General features: G+C 49.7%; 1 protein-coding gene across 1 annotated transcript in view; it reads right to left on the minus strand.

Annotated features, from left to right (window-relative positions):
* The window catches only part of LOC141182577 (uncharacterized), a 70,465-nt gene that overhangs the window by 6,564 nt on the left and 41,992 nt on the right, over positions 1-21,909 (minus strand). The window lies entirely within an intron of this gene.

The raw sequence follows: 21,909 nt of genomic DNA on the forward strand, positions 1-21,909 counted from the left end.
AATGATACCGTTATCCCCCCGATCCCTTCATAGCGTTACTGTATAATGTCCCAGCATTCTCAATAGTGTCACCTCTCCAGTCAGCAGCTCAATCATCTTGTAGGCGAGTTCTAGGATCTTCTGGTCCTTAATGTCCTCATGTATCAGGGGGTGAGGTGGAGGTCCTGTGATCGGGCTCAGGGGTCTTCCCCATCCCTCAGACACAGGGTCCTGACAGCGCTCACTAGAGGTCTTCTTCACTACTGTGTAATCCTGGTTATGGAGAGATACATTAATAAATCTCATTACAGACATTTCCAGAGTCCTCACCTCTCCAGTTCTGTCCATCTGTTATTCCCATAGATAAGAATGATGTAATGTGACGTCATCAGAATCTCTCACCTCTCCAGTAAGCCGGAAGAGGATCTCTAGGGTGAGGTGTAATATCCTCTCCACCATCTTGTCTCTGTCCATATCCATCCTTGATAGGCGATTTAGAAAAATTCTCTTAATATAGAAGATCTTCACTGAGAGAATCCGATATTGTAGAGACCTGAATGAGAAAAAGAGCTGATGTAAAATCATAAAGAATTCTGTGTATTAATACAATTACTGGAGACAATAAGGGAAATATATCAGAAGATAGAATGTGTAGATGTTGTATTCTCTAGTCTTTTATGGACTGGAACATAAGTTGAATTGATGACTTAGACATCTCCTCCATACTTCCAATCACTGGCTAAGTTGGCCACTGCTTCAGTAAGAATCACCCAGAAACCCAAGCAGCAATGGTATTTTTATTATTTTACAACATTCTGCTTTTGTCCCTGACGTACTAATAAAACCTATATATTTTAGGCCACAGACAACAAGCAGTTTCTTCCTTGGAGTCTGCAGCTGAATACATTTCTTATAGACTCATCTTCCATAATGCTAATTCTTGTCATATACATTACACGTGACATGAGAAATAACAACTTCATGATGAGGACGACATCTTAATCTTCTAATACGGCTCTAGAAACAAATTTGGCCAGAGTCCATCACTGACCTCATCATCACCGACTGTCTATATGAATGTTTCCCGTCTTTCCCAGGTTATAATCGTTTATCACGATAGATCTCATTTATAAGAGCTTGTTTGTAAGAACACCAAGACAGGAGTTATTTGATGCTAATGTCTCCTTGTACAGTGTTTTTTTTACCTGGATATTATGTTTCTAAAAGCATTTTACTATAGGTTTCCATATATTACATGAAAAACAGTAAAAAAAGAAAACTAAGTGTTAATACATAAAATAAAATTGGGGTTGGCGGGACTGTGACAACATTATACTGTATGTGGGAAGATGGCGGTACTGTGAGAACATTATACAGTATGTGGGAAGATGGTGGTACTGTGGGAACATTATACTGTATGTGGGAACATTATACTGTATGTGGGAAGATGGCGGTAATGTGAGAACATTACACTGTATGTGGGAAGATGGCGGTACTGTGAGAACATTACACTGTATGTGGGAAGATGGCGGTACTGTGAGAACATTACACTGTATGTGGGAAGATGGCGGTACTGTGAGAACATTATACTGTATGTGGGAAGATGGTGGTACTATGAGAGCATTATACTGTATGTGGGAAGATGGCGGTACTGTGGGAACATTATACTGTATGTGGGAAGATGGCGGTACTGTGAGAACATTATACGGTGTGGGGAAATAGAGGTACTATGAGAGCATTATATTGAGAGGCTTAATGACCGCAGTCGCTCCTGTGCCCGGGCCCAGCTAACACCAACCCCTGCTGCAGCTGGATGTGTGTTCTCGGACTGACATTCAGCTTAGTGCCACAATACACGCTGCCGACCAATCAGAGGCCAGCAGCTGACATCAGCATGTACGTCATTAGGGGCGCATGGAAGTAACATCATGCTCTCCTGTCGCTTCCAGCTGAAGTCAGCGGCAGCTCCAGAAAAAGACACCGCGCGGTGAGGGAGCGGAGAGAAGGTGAGGATAATGTTTTTTTTTTAAATCAGAGAGTACACGGTGCCCTTGGCCATAATACTACATGTAAGAGGATGGGCTGTGCATTACACTACATGTACGGACTATGGGCTGTGCATTATACTACATGTACGGACTATGGGCTGCGCATTATATTACATGTACGGACTACGGGCTGCGCATTATGCTACATGTAAGAGGATGGGCTGTGCATTATGCTACTACATGGAAGACTATGGGCTGTGCATTATACTACATGGATGACTATGGGCTGCGCATTATATTACATGTACGGACTACGGGCTGCGCATTATACTACATGTACGGACTATGGGCTGTGCATTATACTACATGTACGGACTATGGGCTGTGCATTATACTACATGTACGGACTATGGGCTGTGCATTATACTACATGTACGGACTATGGGCTGTGCATTATACTACATGTACGGACTACGGGCTGTGCATTATACTACATGTACGGACTACGGGCTGTGCATTATACTACATGTACGGACTATGGGCTGTGCATTATACTACATGTACGGACTACGGGCTGTGCATTATACTACATGTACGGACTATGGGCTGTGCATTATACTACATGTACGGACTATGGGCTGTGCATTATACTACATGTACGGACTATGGGCTGTGCATTATACTACATGTACGGACTATGGGCTGTGCATTATACTACATGTACGGACTATGGGCTGTGCATTATACTACATGGATGACTATGGGCTGCGCATTATACTACATGTACGGACTACGGGCTGTGCATTATACTACATGTACGGACTACGGGCTGTGCATTATACTACATGTACGGACTACGGGCTGTGCATTATACTACATGTACGGACTACGGGCTGTGCATTATACTACATGTACGGACTACGGGCTGTGCATTATACTACATGTACGGACTATGGGCTGTGCATTATACTACATGTACGGACTACGGGCAGTGCATTATACTACATGTACGGACTATGAGCTGTGCATTGTACTACGTGTACGGACTATGGGCTGTGCATTATACTACATGTACGGACTACGGGCAGTGCATTATACTACATGTACGGACTATGAGCTGTGCATTGTACTACATGTACGGACTATGGGCTGTGCATTATACTACGTGTACGGACTATGGGCTGTGCATTATACTACATGTACGGACTATGGGCTGTGCATTATACTACGTGTACGGACTATGGGCTGTGCATTATACTACGTGTACGGACTATGGGCTGTGCATTATACTACGTGTACGGACTATGGGCTGTGCATTATACTACGTGTACGGACTATGGGCTGTGCATTATACTACGTGTACGGACTATGGGCTGCGCATTATACTACATGTACGGACTATGGGCTGCGCATTATACTACATGTACGGACTATGGGTTGTGCATTATACTACATGTATGGACTATGCATTATACTACATGTACGGACTTGTGCATTATACTACATGTATGGACTATGCATTATACTACATGTATGGACTATGGGCTGCGCATTATACTACATGTACGGACTATGGGCTGCGCATTATACTACATGTACGGACTATGGGTTGTGCATTATACTACATGTATGGACTATGCATTATACTACATGTACGGACTATGGGTTGTGCATTATACTACATGTATGGACTATGCATTATACTACATGTATGGACTATGGGCTGTGCATTATACTACATGTATGGACTATGGGCTGTGTATTATACTACATGTACGGACTATGGGCTGTGCATTATACTACATGTACGGACTATGGGCTGTGCATTATACTACATGTACGGACTATGGGCTGTGCATTATACTACATGGATGACTATGCATTATACTATATGTACGGACTATGGGCTGCGCATTATACTACATGTATGGACTATGGGCTGTGCATTATACTACATGTACGGACTATGGGCTGTGCATTATACTACATGTACGGACTATGGGCTGTGCATTATACTACATGGATGACTATGGGCTGTGCATTATACTACATGGATGACTATGGGCTGCCCATTATACAGTATGGAGGATTTTGGGGAGTGCATTATACTCCTCTTATGGGGCCCCATCACTTCTATGTTCGCCCCTGGTGAGTGTAATAGTTTATTAATTTCTATACACTAAAGAACCGAGGCAGAACAGGGGACATATACCAGGTTGGGGCCAATGATAAGGGACATACATATACACTGGGTACGGAAAGTATTCAGACCCCTTTAAAGTGTTCACTCTTTGTTTCATTGCAGCCATTTCGTAAATTCTAAAAAGTTCATTTTTTTCTCATTAACCCCTTTACAACCCGAGGTGGTTTGCACGTTAATGACCAGGCCAATTTTTACAATTATGTCCACTGTCACTTAATGAGGTAATTACTTTGGAACGCTTCAACGGATCCCCCTGATTCTGAGATTGTTTTTTTTGTGACATATTGTACTTCATGATTGTTGTAAAATTTCTTCCATATCACTTGCGTTTATTTGTGAAAAAAATGGAAATTTGTCGAAAATGTTGAAAATTTTTCAATTTTCAAAATTTGAATTTTTATGCCCTTAAATCAGAGAGCTATATCTCACAAAATAGTTAATAAATAACATTTCCCACATGTCTACTTTACATCTGCACAATTTTGGAACCAAAATTTTTTTTTTTAGGGAGCTATAAGGGTTAAAAGTTGACCAGCGATTTCTCATTTTTCCAACAAAATTTCCAAAACCATTTTTTTAGGGACCACATCACATTTGAAGTCAATTTGAGGGGTCTTTATGACAGAAAATACCCAAAAGTGACACCATTCTAAAAACTGCACCCCTCAAGGTGCTCAAAACCACATTCAAGAAGTTTATTAACCCATCAGGTGCTTCACAGGAATTTTTGGAATGTGGAAGAAAACAATTAACATTTAACTTTTTTCACAAAAATGTTACTTTAGACCCAATTTTTTTTATTTTCGCAAGGGTAACAGTAAAAAATAGACCCCATATGTGGGGAAAAAACACTATTTTGGCTCATGGCAGGAAGGGAAGGAGCGCCATTTGACTTTTTGAATGTAAAATTTGCTTGAATAATTAGCGGACGCCATGTTGCGTTTGGGGAGCCCCTGATGTGCCTAAACAGTGGAAACCCCCACAAGTGACACCATTTTGGAAACTAGACCCCTCAGGGAACTGGTCTAGATGTGTGGTGAGCACCTTGAACCCCCAGGTGCTTCACAGAAGTTTATAACATTGAGCCGTAAAAATAAAATGTTCACATTTTTCCCACAAAAATGTTTTTCAGACCCCAGTTTTGCATTTTCACAAGGGTAACAGGAGAAATTGCACCATCCAACATGTTGTGCAATCTCTCCTGAGTAAACCGATACCCCATATGTGGGGGAAAACCACTGCTTGGGCATACGGCAGGGTTCGGAAGGGAAGGAGCACCTTTGACTTTTTGAATGTAAAATTTGCTTGAATAATTAGCGGATGTGCCCCTGCTGTGCCTAAACAGTGGAAAAACACCACAATTGACACCATTTTGGAAACTAGACCCCTCGGGGAACTTATCTAGATGTGTGGTGAGCACCCTGAACCCCCAAGTGCTTTACAGAAGTTTATAACATGGAGCCGTGAAAATAAAAAAATCAAACTTTTTCCACAACAATGATGTTTTAGCCCCAATTTTTCTATTTTCACAAGGGTAAGAGGTGAAAATGGACCCCAAAAACTGTTGTGCAATTTCTCCTGAGTACGCCAATATGTGGAGAAAATACAGTGTTTGGGAGCACGGCTGAGTTCAGAAGGGAAGGAGCACTGCGTGGTCTTTTGAATGCAAAATTGGCTGGAATTGAGAGTGGACGCCTAAATAGTAGGGTGCCTAAATAGTGGAAACCCCCCACAAGTGACCCCATTTTGGAAACTACACCCCTCAAGGGGTATAGTGAACATTTTGAACCCAGAGGTACAACACAGAATTTGATAACATTAGGTCATCATATTGAATAAGCTGTCATTAGTCTTGAGCGCACGTGCTCGCTACTTGAGTTTGCATCGGGTACTCAGGTATGCACCATGTATCACGCGTGCTCGAGTGACATGTTCAAGTCCCCACCCGCATGTTTCACAGTTATAAGACACCCAAAAAAAAACATGCAGAGATCGTTCGTGCATGACAGGCAATCCCCGCAATGTTTTTTTGGCCGCGAAGCATATGGGGCGGAGACTCGAACATGTCACTCGAGCACCCGCGATACTCAGTGCATACCTGAGCACCCAATGTAAACTCAAGTAGCGAGCACTTGTGCTCAACACTAGTCGCCATATCGTCATCTTTTTTTTTTTACTTTTGAAAAAAAAAACAACCTTAACCCCAACCCTAATACAACCCCAACCCTAACCCTAGAGTTTATTTTTTACGCAGTTCCTCGTGCAGTATAACTGATTAGACGACTTTTTTCTTCGGGTCGGTGCAATTACAGCGATACCAGAATCATATGGGGTTTTTATGATTGACAGCTGTCACACACTAAAAGACGCATTTTTTTTGCATAATCTAGTTTTTGCATCGCCATATTTTGAGAGCTATAATTTTTCCATATTTTGGCCGACAGTCATGTGACGGCTTGTTTTTTGCGGGATGAGTTGATGTTTTTATTGGTGCCATTTTCAGGCACGTGACATTTTTTGATCGCTTTCTATTCCAATTTTTGGGAGGCAGAATAAACAAAAAACAACAATTCAGGAATTGTTTTTTTTTTTTTCATTTTTTTATGCCGTTCCGAATGTGGTAAAATTGATAAGGCAGCGTTATTCTTCGGGTCAGTATGTTTACAGCGGTACCACATTTATAGAGTTTTTCTATGTTTTGGCGCTTTTACACAATAAAAGCTATTTTATAGAAATAACATTCTTTTTGCATCGCTTCATTCTGAGAGCTATAACTTTTTTATATTTCGGCTGATGGAGCTGTATGGCAGCTTGTTTTTTAAGGGACAAGATGACGTTTTCAGCGGTACCATTTTTATTTATATTCGTCTTTTTGATCGCGTGTTATTCCATTTTTTGTTTTTGCGGTATGATGATAAAGCATTTTTTTTTTTTGCTTTGTTTTTTATTTATTTTTTCTACCGTGTTCAATAAAGGGGTTAACTAGTGGGACAGTTTTATAGGTCAGGATGTTCCGGACGCGGCGATACCAAATATGTATACTTTTTTTTTTTTTTTTATAATAATAATATTTATTGATGGGTACATTATATTTTTATTTTTGGTGGATTCTTTTTTTGATTTTTTTAAATATTTTTACAATTTTTTTCTTTTTTTACTTTTATACTTTTTCCCCACTCTGGGACTTTCACTTTTTTACTCTGATCGCCTGTATAGCATAGGGATGGAGCACCATCCCTGTGCTATACAGGCTGTCAGCGCTGCAGATGCAGAAGATAATTTGGTCGTGCACTGCGCATGACCAAAGTATCCTCCTGCTGTCTGGTGACCCAGATGTTGTTATGATGACATTGGGTCGTCATGGCAACACCCGGGAAGCCGCGGCAAACAGCGTTGGACGCCGGCAGGAGAGGTGAGTATCGGTGATCACCTCCCTTTGCCCTGGCAATGCTGCGATCGTCTTCAATCGCAGCGTTGCAGGACCGCTCCTAGCACATAGCACCGGGTGTCAGCTGTGACAATCAGCTGACACCCAGGTTGTGCGGGCGAAATCAACAGGGCGTACTAATACGTACCTGGTTCTTAAAGCCTAGGGCGCAGGTGCGTATTAGTACGCCCTGGGCTTTTAAGGGGTTAAAGTACACTCTGCACCCCATGTTGACTGAAAAAAAAAACAGAAATGTAGAAATTGTTGCAAATTTATTAAAAAAGAAAAACTGAAATATTACATGGTCATAAGTATTCAGACCCTTTGCTCAGTATTGAGTAGAATCACCCTTTTGAGCTAGTACAGCCATGAGTCTTCTTGGAAATGATGCAACAAGTTTTTCACACCTGGATTTGGGGATCCTCTGCCATTCTTCCTTGCAGATCCTCTCCAGTTCCGTCAGGTTGGATGGTGAGCGTTGGTGGACAGCCATTTTCAGATCTCTCCAGAGATGCTCAATTGGGTTTAGGTCAGGGCTCTGGCTGGGCCAGTCAAGAATGGTCATAGAGTTGTTCTGAAGCCACTCCTTCGTTATTTTAGCTGTGTGCTTAGGGTCATTGCATGTTGGAAGGTGAACCTTAAGCCAAGTAAGAGGTCCAGAGCACTCTGGAAGAGGTTTTCATCCAGGATGTCTGTACTTGGCCGCATTCATGTTTCCTTCAATTGCAAGCAGTCGGCCTGTCACTGCAGCTGAAAAACACCCCCATAGCATGATGCTGCCACCACCATATTTCACTGCTGGGATTGTATTGAGCAGGTGATGAGCAGTGCCTGGTTTTCTCCACACATACCGCTTAGAATTATCACCAAAAAGTTCTATCTTCATCTCATCAGACCAGAGAATCTTATTTCTCATAGTCTGGGAGTCCTTCATGTGTTTTTGTTCAAACTCTATGCGGGCTTTCATATGTCTTGCACTGAGGAGAGGCTTCCGTCAGGCCACTCTGTCATAAAGGCCCGACTGGTGGAGCGCTGCAGTGATCGTTGACTTTGTGGAAGTTTCTCCCATCTCCCTACTGCATCTCTGGAGCTCAGCCACAGTGATCTTGGGGTTCTTCTTTACCTCTCTCAACAAGGCTCTTCTCCCACGATTGCTCAGTTTGGCTGGACGGCAAGGTCTAGGAAGACTTTTGGTGGTCCCAAACTTATTCTATTTAAGGAATATGGAGGCCACTGTGCTCTTAGGAACCTTGAGTAATGCAGAAATTCTTTTGCAACCTTGGCCAGATCTGTGCCTTGCCACAATTCTGTCTCAGAGCTCCTTGGGCAGTTCCTTTTGAGCTCATGATTCTCATTTTGTCTGACATGCACTGTGAGCTGTCAGGTCTTATATAGACAGGTGTGTGCCTTTCCAAATCAAGTCCTATCAGTTTAATTAAACACAGCTGCACTCCAATGAAGGAGTAGAACCATCTCAAGGGGGATCAGAAGGAAATGGACAGCATGTGACTTAAATATGAGTGTCTGAGCAAAGGGTCTGAATACTTATGATCATGTGATATTTCAGTTTTTATTTTTTAATAAATTTGCAAAAATTTCTACATTTCTTTTTTTCAGTCAAGATGGGGTGCAGAGTGTACTATAATGAGAAAAAAATGAACTTTTTAGAATTTACCAAATGGCTGCAATGAAACAGAGTGAAAAATGTAAAGGGGTCTGAATACTTTCCTTACCCACTGTATGTATCAGGATGGGGGGTGGTCGAAATCTCGCAACGGGTCCCGTCAGACCTTAGTTATACCTCTGATTATACTGTGTGGGGGCATGGCGGTACTATGGGAACATTACACTGTGTGGGGGGCATCATACATCCTGCATAAGGGGCATAATGGGGGCATTACATTGTGTAGGCATCATACATCCTTCATAAGGGGCATAATGGGGGCATTACACTGTGTGGGGTCATCATACATCCTGCATAAGGGGCATAATGTGGGCATTACACTGTGTGGCGGCATCATACATACTGCATAAGGGGCATAATGGGGGCATTACACTGTGTGGGGGCATCATACATCCTGCATAATGGGGGCATTACACTGTGTGGCGGCATCATACATACTGCATAAGGGGCATAATGGGGGCATTTCACTGTGTGGGGGCATCATACATCCTGCATAAGGGGCATAATGGGGGCATTACACTGTGTGGGGGCATCATACATCCTGCATAAGAGGCATAATGGGGGCATTACACTGTGGGGGGCAACATACATCCCGCATAAGGGGCATAATGGGGGCATTACACTGTGTGGGGGCAGCATACATCCTGCATAAGAGGCATAATGGGGGCATTACACTGTGTAGGGGGCATCATACATACTGCATAAGGGGCATAATGGGGGCATTACACTGTGTGGGGGCATCATATATCCTGCATAAGGGGCATAATGGGGGCATTACACTGTGGGGGCATCATACATACTGCATAAGGGGCATAATGGGGGCATTACACTGTGGGGGGGATCATACATCCTGCATAAGGGGCATAATGGGGGCATTACACTGTGTGGGGGGCATCATACATCCTGCATAAGGGGCATAATGGGGGCATTACACTGTGTGGGGGCATCATACATACTGCATAAGGGGCATAATGGGGGCATTACACTGTGTGGGGGCATCATATATCCTGCATAAGGGGCATAATGGGGGCATTACACTGTGTGGGGGGCATCATACATCCTGCATAAGAGGCATAATGGGGGCATTACACTGTGTGGGGGCATCATACATCCTGCATAAGAGGCATAATGGGGGCATTACACTGTGTGGGGGGCATCATACATACTGCATAAGGGGCATAATGGGGGCATTACACTGTGTGGGGGCATCATACATCCTGCATAAGGGGCATAATGGGGGCATTACACTGCGTGGGGGGCATCATACATACTGCATAAGGGGCATAATGGGGGCATTACACTGTGTGGGGGCATCATACATCCTGTATAAGGGGCATAATGGGGGCATTACACTGTGTGGGGGCATCATACATCCTGCATAAGGGGCATAATGGGAGCATTACACTGTGTGGGGGCATCATACATACTGCATAAGGGGCATTACACTGCGTGGGGGGCATCATACATACTGCATAAGGGGCATAATGGGGGCATTACACTGTGTTGGGGGCATCATACATACTGCATAAGGGGCATAATGGGGGCATTACACTGTGTGGGGGCATCATACATCCTGTATAAGGGGCATAATGGGGGCATTACACTGTGTGGCGGCATCATACATCCTGCATAAGGGGCATAATGGGGGCATTACACTGTGTGGGGGCATCATACATACTGCATAAGGGGCATAATGGGGGCATTACACTGTGGGGGCATCATACATACTGCATAAGGGGCATAATGGGGGCATTACACTGTGGGGCCAGTAAAGGGGTCCTGTACTATGAGAACAATAAGTTTCCTCCCTTCCTGTCTCCATAGTTGGGTCGTATGTATCTATTACAGGAAACAGAACAAAAACCTTATGATTCTTATAAAGGGGCAACACAAGACCCCAAAAGAGTCTCCGTGCTGAAGGGGTTAATGCCCCCTGCGCCCAGTAATGGGGGATCTCCACATACCTCCACCTGCAGAGCCGCCACCACATATATGGCTGCTCTGTGCGCACAGGAGCTGTGATGAGGTCACAGGAGGGGAGGAGTCAGGGGTCACATGATCAGGGGCCTCAGTGGATGCAGGACTCTGCTGTGCTGGTTGTCATGGTGCTGGATGAGCTGAAGTTTATGTGTGGGGTCAGGAGGGGTTTACAGTGTGGATGTAGCAGAGCCGCGCGTGTACGAGGTGTACGGAGCGGAGCCGTGTGTGTACGAGGTGTACGGAGCGGAGCCGCGCGTGTACCAGGTGTACGGAGCGGAGCCGCACGTGTACGAGGCGCACGTAGCGGAGCCGCGCGTGTACGAGGCGTACGGGGGCATTACACTGTGTGGGGGCATCATACATCCTGCATAAGAGGCATAATGGGGGCATTACACTGTGTGGGGGGCATCATACATACTGCATAAGGGGCATAATGGGGGTGTGGCACCCCAGGGGTCTGGTTTCCACAGTAACAGCAATGTTATGTCTGAGAGCAGGTGGGAGGTCTCTTGGTCAGGGATCCTATGCATGCCACACCTCCTGCCCAGTCCTGGGAGGGGAAGAACTTCCCCTATATAAACCTAGGGCTGAGGCAGGGTTAGTGTGTAGAGAAGAAGTAGAGACAGAGAAGAGAAGCAGATATAGGAAAAGAACATCAGGAGCTCTGTGGGAGCAGTGCTATAAGGAGTCAGGGGCTGGCAGCTGCAGGGCTCGCCCTGACTGGGAAGCTATCACCGGACCCGGAGTCCGAGGCTGTGGGGACTAACTTCTACCCAGCAGCAGAAACCGACCGGCAGGGGATTTCAGGTCCTCCGGCCAAGAAACCCGAAGGCACGGTCACACGCGTGGGACCAGCACCGCCGTCGTGGAGCGGAAGCTACTAGAAGGCCCCGAGTCACCGGCCATACGGGTGAGCACCACACGGTACACTCAGGGACGTGGGCTACTTATACCCGCCTCTAGCAAGGTAGCCAGAAGAGTACAGTCAGTTTGGGAGGCCTACAACTCCGCCTGGCCAGGGGAGATCCCATCTGCTCAAGGACTGACCAGGCCCCGATCGCTAGCCAGTACTCCGGGAGGGTCTATCTTTATCACCAGTAAAGACCCTGAACTACACCGCATCGTCTCTGAGTGATTCCTGCTACCCCCATCATCCACGTCGGCTGCCCTGAGGCCATACCCCTCCCGTTGGGGGTGATACTATCACGCTGCACAATCCTACCACCGGCCTCAGCGGTCTGCCCTGCAGCGGCAGCTCCTTCGCTGCATTCAACGGGTGGCGTAGTCGTCCAACATCTACCGCTAATACAACGCCACTTAGTCTGACTCCCTGGGCACAGACCGGGTCACCGCCACGAGACTACAACCCTCAACAGATCCGGCTCCGGGTAAGCTCCTGCATGCGCAACGCTGTGCGACACAGGCCCAGGGGTGCGTCAATTTTTGGCGTAGTCGGCAGGATCTCGTGCCCGCAACCACCGGGTACTGCGTGCCTGAAAAAGACTGTTCAAACTTACCAGTTTTGAAGATTCCCGCCATCCGCGAAGTTTTCCCGCCATCCGGCGCCATCTTCTGCCTTCTTCCCGCCATCCGTGGAGTTTTCCCACCGTTGGACGCCATCTTGAAGACGCCGCGCGGGAAGAAGAGGGGCGTGGACTCCAAAAGCGCGCGAGAACTGAAGCCCCGCCTCACGTCCGGACGTTGCGTAAGGTCCTGGAAGGAGCCCAGCAGACGCCGACGTCACAGGAGCGCGACGGAAGGTCCTCAACCCTGACGATCCACTGCGGAGCCGCGGCCTACGGAAGAGGATCATCGCAAGGTAGGCCACGGTCCACTAGGGGGGAGGAAGATGTCGGATACGGAGGAGAGCTTCACTGCCTCAACCCCCGCCAGCGCCACCGCTGCTGCAGTCATGCCTTTCACCATGCCCTATATCCCGGGAGCGGCCTGGCTACCCCAGTACTCAGGGGAGTCACATACCCTGCATGACTTTAGAGAAAAGCTGGATAGCCTCTTCCAGGTGTATCCCCTCACAGAAGAGCAAAAAGTGAGCATCCTGGTGGCCCAATTAACCGGGGCAGCCCAAAGGGAGGTAAAGTCCTGGCCACCTGGGGGGAGGACTGTTGCAGGGATACTAACCCGGCTGAGGGACACCTTTGATACCCGCACCTCAGCCGAGATCAAGCTTAGATTCTACGGGTGCAAGCAGCGAGCACACGAGAGTATAAGGGACTATGCCCTGAACCTACAAGAGGCCCTGAGAGCCATTAAGCAGACCGACCCTGACGGCGTGGGAGACGAGGACAGGCTGTTGACTGAACAATTTATAGAGGGTTTATATTGCAATGCCCACCGAACCCAGTTGCGGGCAATGGCCTTACAGGACCCTCATCTGGGATTTGCACAGTTCAAGGACAGAGCCATCCGAGTGCTCCGAGAACCGGCACCAGGTGGCGTTGTGACCCACAGACGCCCCACTACCACTTACCACCAGGAGGCGGCACCCTTGTCGGCAGGGCCTGTGGGAGCTGATGCGCAGGCTTTGAACAATGACCCGGCTCCAGACCTGCACCATCAGGTCCAAGAGCTAGCTAAAAGCGTTGCCGCGCTAACCCGAACTGTGCAGTCTTTACAGGTTTCCACTCCAGGGAAGATCCAGCTGGCATCCGGACCGGAGGACATCCCGTGGCGTCGACCAAGGAGGACCCCACCGGCCAGAGGAAGACCCAGCGACCGATACAACGAGGACGGACGACCCATCTGCCGCCGCTGCAATCAACCCGGACATATGGCAAGGTACTGTCCTTTAAACTGGCACAACCTGGGGTAGAGGGCCAAACCCCAGGAAAAAGATCATCAGGCCCATCGAACTGGCGCGACAAATATGTGGGAGGACGTCCAGTCTTGCCTGTGGTACTGGATGGCATCCCCATGAGTGCCCTACTGGACACCGGGTCACAGGTTACCACTATCCCGTACGTGCTCTTCAAGCAGTACTGGAATGACTCGGATATCACCCGCTACCCTGACGACGACTTGAGTATCATCGCCAGCAATGGTCAGCCCGTGCCACAGATTGGATTTAAAGAGGTGACCATTAAAATCGGTAGAGTCAAATTGGCGGCACAGGGACTGATCATTGTAGACATTGACAAGCACGAGAGTCACCCAAAGATAACTCTAGGAACTAATGTAATTGAAAATTGTCTTGCAGAGGTGATTTTCCTTTTACAGCAGGTTGCCAAGAACGCCAGCTCCGGCCAGCAGCGAGTGCTCCAGAAGGAGATCCGGGCACTGATGCGACGGCAACAGATAGAACTCTCCGGTGGTGAGATTGGTAGCGTAAGAATGTGTGACCCTTTTCCTATTGCCATGCCCCCAAAAAGTGAAATGATGATTTGGTGCCGGGCAGCTATTGGTCTGAGAGGTAGAGATTACCAGGCAATGGTAGAACCAGTTTACTCAGACAGTAGGCCCACCATTTTGACAGCACGGGGGGTGGTCAATGTACGCCATGGGAGGGTGCCCGTTCGCATAATAAATATCGGGAAGAGGGAAGTGTACCTGCCCCGGTATGCCACGCTAGCCAAATTGTATACCATCAATCAAAATTCCATACAGTCCGTAGAACCCTTGCCTCCATCTTCCCCGGAGGAAGGTAACGGCTCTAAGGAAACAATGGAGGACTGGTGTCAGCAACTACATTTGGGTACTGACTCCACTCCCTCACACCAGAGACAGGGAGTCTATCGGGTGGTTCAAGAGTACGAGAGAGTGTTTAGTAAACACCCGTTAGACTTCGGGCGAGTCAAGGGGGTAGAACACCACATCCCCACGGGAGACCATCTTCCCATAAAAGAGAGGTATCGACCCGTACCCCCTGCACACTACCAACACGCCAAGGGGATGCTTAGGGACATGAAGGAGGCTGGGGTGATCAGGGATAGCTGTAGCCCCTGGGCAGCTCCACTAGTCTTAGTCAAAAAGAAAGACAACACCATGAGGATGTGTGTAGATTACCGGAAAATCAACCGTATCACACACAAGGATGCGTACCCCTTACCAAGGATAGAGGAGTCTTTGGCTGCTTTAAGATCTGCTAACTTCTTCTCTACCTTGGATCTCACTAGCGGGTACTGGCAGGTTCCTGTAGCAGAGGCGGACCGGGAGAAGACCGCATTCACCACCCCGATGGGACTTAGCGAGTTTACCTGCATGCCGTTCGGACTCTGTAACGCACCAGGAACCTTTCAACGATTAATGGAGTGCTGTCTGGGCCACAAAAACTTCGAGACGGTCCTGTTGTACCTGGACGATGTCATCGTATATTCCAAGACTTATGAGGACCACCTGAAACACCTGGCGGAAGTGTTCGAAGCTCTGGCAAACTACGGCCTAAAGGTAAAACCCTCCAAGTGTCACCTCCTAAAACCAAAGGTGCAGTACCTGGGACACGTGGTGAGCGCTGACGGAGTGGCTCCCGACCCTGATAAGATCACCGCAATTAAGGAATGGCCAAGTCCCTCCAGTGTAAAGGAAGTGCGGCAGTTCCTCGGGTTGGTAGGCTATTACCGCAGATTCATCCCCGGTTTCACCAAAAAGGCAGCTCCTATGCAGGACCTCCTGATAGGCCAGTCCCGGAAGGCCAAGAACCAGAAGCCGCCCTTCAAATGGGAGAAGTTAGAAGAAGAGTCCTTCCGCCAGCTGAAGATGGCCCTCACGGGGGATGAAATCCTGGCGTACCCTGATTACAGCCAGCCCTTTATCCTCTACACCGACGCAAGTAACATCAGGCTAGGAGCCGTACTGTCCCAGATCCAGCAGGGGAAAGAACGAGTAATCGCTTACGCCAGTCGAAAACTGCGACCCACCGAAAGAAACCCTGAGAATTACAGCTCATTTAAGCTAGAGTTCCTGGCAGTGGTGTGGGCAGTCACCGAACGCTTTAAGCACTACCTCGCTTCTTCCCGGTTCACCGTGTACACGGATAACAACCCGTTGACACACCTGGACACGGCAAGACTCGGTGCCCTAGAGCAGAGATGGATGGCCCGTCTGTCCAACTACGAGTTCACAATCAAATACCGGGCAGGACGCTCCAATACCAACGCGGACGCCCTGTCCAGGATGCCAAACCTACCGGACGTAGGAGAAGATCCAGAGGGACTGGAAGAAGTCGAACTCCCCGCGTTCCACCGTCCTGGGACTATCCAGTATTCCCATCGGGTAAGGAGTAAGCAAGCCGCTACGTTTAACCCCTTGCCTCACTACAACTGGGAGGAAACGCAAGACAGTGACCCTGCCGTCCGACTGGTGAAGGAGATGCTGACTCGGCCAGAGGCTCGCCTTGACCCAGACGCTCCGGAGGAAGCCAAACAACTGTGGGCTGAGAAGAGTCGACTGTTCCTTTACAAGGGGAAGTTGTGCCGCAGAATGGTTAACTCCCGGACGCATGAACTAATCTGGCAAGTAGTGGTGCCACGAAGAGACGCAGCCATGGTGATGGAGGCATACCACGACGGGGCTGGACACTTCGGATGGAAGAAGCTGGAGTTCCTGCTGCGCGGGCGGTTCCACTGGGTAGGCATGAGGGGAACCATCGAGAGGTGGTGCAGAGACTGTGGCCCGTGCAACCTAAGAAGGAAGGACCGTGCCAGCCAGAAGACCCCCCTTCAGTCCATCGTCACCAAGCAGCCGTTGGAACTGGTAGCCTTGGATCATGTAAAACTGACCCCAAGCAGAAGTGGCTACGTCTTCGCGTTAACCATTGTGGATCATTACTCCCGGTTCTTGGTTGTCGTCCCCGTTAAGGACTTAACAGCTCAAACAGCAGCTAGAGCCTTCCAGCAGCACTTCTGCCGTCCACATGGGTACCCGGACCAAGTGCTGACGGACCAGGGACCTGCCTTTGAAGCGGAGGTCTTCCAGGAATTCTGCAATCTGTATGGCTGCCGGAAGATAAGGACGACACCCTATCATCCGCAAACTAATGGACTTTGTGAGAAAATGAACCAGGTGGTAATGGATCTTCTGAAAACGTTGCCCCTGGAAGAACGCAGTCTGTGGCCTGAGAAGCTGCCCGACCTGGTGGACCTATACAACTACATCCCTGTAGGTTCCACCAACTGTACCCCGGCTTACCTAATGAGGGCAAGGCCTGGTAAGCTACCTGTTGACCTGGAGATGGGAGTCCTGACACCCGAGGACACTTCACCGGAAGCAGACTGGGACACAGAGAGGCAGCAGCAGTACCGGAAAGTACAGGAGAGCGTGGAGCGAAGTCTCTGTCTCGCTAGGGAAAGACAAGAGAAAACTTACAACCAGTATGCTCCCGCTGTTCCCCTGGTACCCGGAGAGCAGGTCTTGAAGAGGAAAAGACGGCTCCACAAGTTGGACGACCAGTGGGAGAAGGACCCGTACACCGTACTGCCCTCAAGCCACGACAACCCAAAGGTCTGTACCATCAGTAAAGACGGAGGGGAAACCACAGCCATTGTATCCCGGGATCACCTGAAGAAGTGTCCCGAACAGCTACGGAACCCAGAAGGAGAGCAAGAAGACCCTCGACCCGTAGAGGAAAGGGAAGATATGGTTAGTACTGTGCTCGGAGACTTCCCTCGGTCCTGGACTCAAGTCAATGGTGCAGTTGTGGTACCCGTCCTCACGTTCCTCCAACCAGCATCCCAAGTGCCTACGGAGCAACAGGTAGAGCTGGAAGAGCAGCCGGTCCAGGAGGCAGCAGACTCCACACAAGCAGAACAGGAGGATCAACCCTCTGCTCATAGTGAGCCTGCCGTACCCCTAGTGAGCCAAAGAGCCCGTAGACAGCTGCCCAGTTTACCCTTGACAGCTCCTACACCCTGTAGTTCAGGGCCAGATAGTCAGCTCTGTAGGTCCACTAGGGCCACTAGAGGCCAGTTACCCGCACGTTGGAGGATTTGAAGTGTTTAAATTGTTTTATTTGTGGTCACCTGTCTGTTACTTGTAAATAATTATGTGTTTCTAGTTATTTTTAGGAGTCCTTGGTGGATTTACCGGGAATCCTTGTACAATTGGTTGGAGCGTAACCTAGGAATGGACTAAAGACTGTTAAGGACTCGGGGCAGGACAGACCCCTACCTGGTTACGTCTCCCTGTTTTGGTGAAATGGACACCTTGCTTTTCTTCAAAACTGCACCCGGCTGCGGACACGCCGTAACCATCTTTATGTGTTTTTCTTATTGTATTATTATTGTTTATACCTTGTTATGTTTTTCTAAAAATATGTTTAGTCCCGGAGTACTAAATTTCACTAGGGGGGAATGTGGCACCCCAGGGGTCTGGTTTCCACAGTAACAGCAATGTTATGTCTGAGAGCAGGTGGGAGGTCTCTTGGTCAGGGATCCTATGCATGCCACACCTCCTGCCCAGTCCTGGGAGGGGAAGAACTTCCCCTATATAAACCTAGGGCTGAGGCAGGGTTAGTGTGTAGAGAAGAAGTAGAGATAGAGAAGAGAAGCAGATATAGGAAAAGAACATCAGGAGCTCTGTGGGAGCAGTGCTATAAGGAGTCAGGGGCTGGCAGCTGCAGGGCTCGCCCTGACTGGGAAGCTATCACCGGACCCGGAGTCCGAGGCTGTGGGGACTAACTTCTACCCAGCAGCAGAAACCGACCGGCAGGGGATTTCAGGTCCTCCGGCCAAGAAACCCGAAGGCACGGTCACACGCGTGGGACCAGCACCGCCGTCGTGGAGCGGAAGCTACTAGAAGGCCCCGAGTCACCGGCCATACGGGTGAGCACCACACGGTACACTCAGGGACGTGGGCTACTTATACCCGCCTCTAGCAAGGTAGCCAGAAGAGTACAGTCAGTTTGGGAGGCCTACAACTCCGCCTGGCCAGGGGAGATCCCATCTGCTCAAGGACTGACCAGGCCCCGATCGCTAGCCAGTACTCCGGGAGGGTCTATCTTTATCACCAGTAAAGACCCTGAACTACACCGCATCGTCTCTGAGTGATTCCTGCTACCCCCATCATCCACGTCGGCTGCCCTGAGGCCATACCCCTCCCGTTGGGGGTGATACTATCACGCTGCACAATCCTACCACCGGCCTCAGCGGTCTGCCCTGCAGCGGCAGCTCCTTCGCTGCATTCAACGGGTGGCGTAGTCGTCCAACATCTACCGCTAATACAACGCCACTTAGTCTGACTCCCTGGGCACGGACCGGGTCACCGCCACGAGACTACAACCCTCAACAGATCCGGCTCCGGGTAAGCTCCTGCATGCGCAACGCTGTGCGACACAGGCCCAGGGGTGCGTCAGGGGCATTACACTGTGTGGGGGTATCATACATCCTGCATAATGGGGGCATTACACTGCGTGGGGGGCATCATACATCCTGTATAAGGGGCATAATGGGGGCATTACACTGTGGGGCATCATACATACTGCATAAGGGGCATAATGGGGGCATTACACTGTGTGGGGGCATCATACATCCTGTATAAGGGGCATAATGGGGGCATTACACTGTGTGGGGGCATCATACATCCTGTATAAGGGGTATAATGGGGGCATTACACTGTGGGGGGCATCATACATACTGCATAAGGGGCATAATGGTGGCATTACACTGTGTGGGGGCATCATACATACTGCATAAGGGGCATAATGGGGGCATTACACTGTAGGGGCATCATACATCCGGCATAAGGGGCATAATGGGGGCATTACACTGTGTGGGGCATCATACATACTGCATAAGGGGCATAATGGGGGCATTACACTGTGGGGCCAGTAAAGGGGTCCTGTACTATGAGAACAATAAGTTTCCTCCCTTCCTGTCTCCATAGTTGGGTCGTATGTATCTATTACAGGAAACAGAACAAAAACCTTATGATTCTTATAAAGGGGCAACACAAGACCCCAAAAGAGTCTCCGTGCTGAAGGGGTTAATGCCCCCTGCGCCCAGTAATGGGGTCTCCACATACCTCGACATGCAGAGCCGCCACCACATATATGGCTGCTCTGTGCGCACAGGAGCTGTGATGAGGTCACAGGAGGGGAGGAGTCAGGGGTCACATGATCAGGGGCCTCAGTGGATGCAGGACTCTGCTGTGCTGGTTGTCATGGTGCTGGATGAGCTGAAGTTTATGTGTGGGGTCAGGAGGGGTTTACAGTGTGGATGTAGCAGAGCCGCGCGTGTACGAGGTGTACGGAGCAGAGCCGCGTGTGTACGAGGTGTACGGAGCGGAGCCGCGTGTGTACGAGGTGTACGGAGCGGAGCCGCGTGTGTACGAGGTGTACGGAGCAGAGCCGCGTGTGTACGAGGTGTACGGAGCGGAGCCGCGTGTGTACGAGGTGTACGGAGCGGAGCCGCATGTGTACGAGGTGTACGGAGCAGAGCCGTGTGTGTACGAGGTGTACGGAGCAGAGCCGTGTGTGTACGAGGTGTACGGAGCGGAGCCGCGTGTGTACGAGGTGTACGGAGAGGAGCCGCGTGTGTAAGAGTTGTACAGAGCGGAGCCGCGTGTGTACGAGGTGTACGGAGCAGAGCCGCGTGTGTACGAGGTGTACGGAGCAGAGCCGCGGGTGTACGAGGTGTACGGAGCAGAGCCGCGGGTGTACGAGGTGTACGGAGCAGAGCCGCGTGTACGAGGTGTACGGAGCAGAGCCGTGTGTGTACGAGGTGTACGGAGCGGAGCCGCGTGTGTACGAGGTGTATGGAGCAGAGCTGTGTGTGTACGAGGTGTACGGAGCAGAGCCGTGTTTGTACGAGGTGTACGGAGCAGAGCCGCGCGTGTACGAGGTGTACGGAGCAGAGCCGCGCGTTTACGAGGTGTACGGAGCAGAGCCGCGCGTGTACGAGGTGTACGGAGCAGAGCCGCTCGTGTACGAGGTGTACGGAGCAGAGCCGCGCGTGTACGAGGTGTACGGAGCAGAGCCGCGCGTGTACGAGGTGTACGGAGCAGAGCCGCGTGTGTACGGAGCAGAGCCGTGTGTGTACGAGGTGTACGGAGCAGAGCCGCGTGTGTACGAGGTGTACGGAGCAGAGCCGCGCGTGTACGAGGTGTACGGAGCAGAGCCGCGTGTGTACGAGGTGTACGGAGCGGAGCCGCGTGTGTACTAGGTGTACGGAGCGGAGCCGCGTGTGTTCGAGGTGTACGGAGCAGAGCCGTGTGTGTACGAGGCGTACGGAGCGGAGCCGCGTGTGTGCGAGGCGTACGGAGCAGAGCCGCGTGTGTACGAAGCGTACGGAGCGGAGCCGCGTGTGTACGAAGCGTACGGAGCGGAGCCGCGTGTGTACGAGGCTTACGGAGCAGAGCCGCGTGTGTACGAGGCGTGCGGAGCGGAGCCGCGTGTGTACGAGGCGTACGGAGCAGAGCCGCGTGTGTACGAGGCGTACGGAGCAGAGCCGCGTGTGTACGAGGCGTACGGAGCAGAGCCGCGTGTGTACGAGGCGTACGGAGCAGAGCCGCGTGTGTACGAGGCGTACGGAGCAGAGCCGCGTGTGTACGAGGCGTACGGAGCAGAGCCGCGTGTGTACGAGGCGTACGGAGCAGAGCCGCGCGTGTACGAGGCGTACGGAGCAAAGCCGCGCGTGTGCGAGGCGTACGGAGCGGAGCCGCGCGTGTGCGAGGCGTACGGAGCGGAGCCGCGCGTGTGCGA

The sequence above is a fragment of the Phyllobates terribilis genome, unplaced genomic scaffold, assembly GCF_046119375.1.
Source record: "Phyllobates terribilis strain yellow unplaced genomic scaffold, ASM4611937v1 Scaffold_35__1_contigs__length_13245226, whole genome shotgun sequence".
Lineage (NCBI taxonomy): Eukaryota > Metazoa > Chordata > Amphibia > Anura > Dendrobatidae > Phyllobates > Phyllobates terribilis.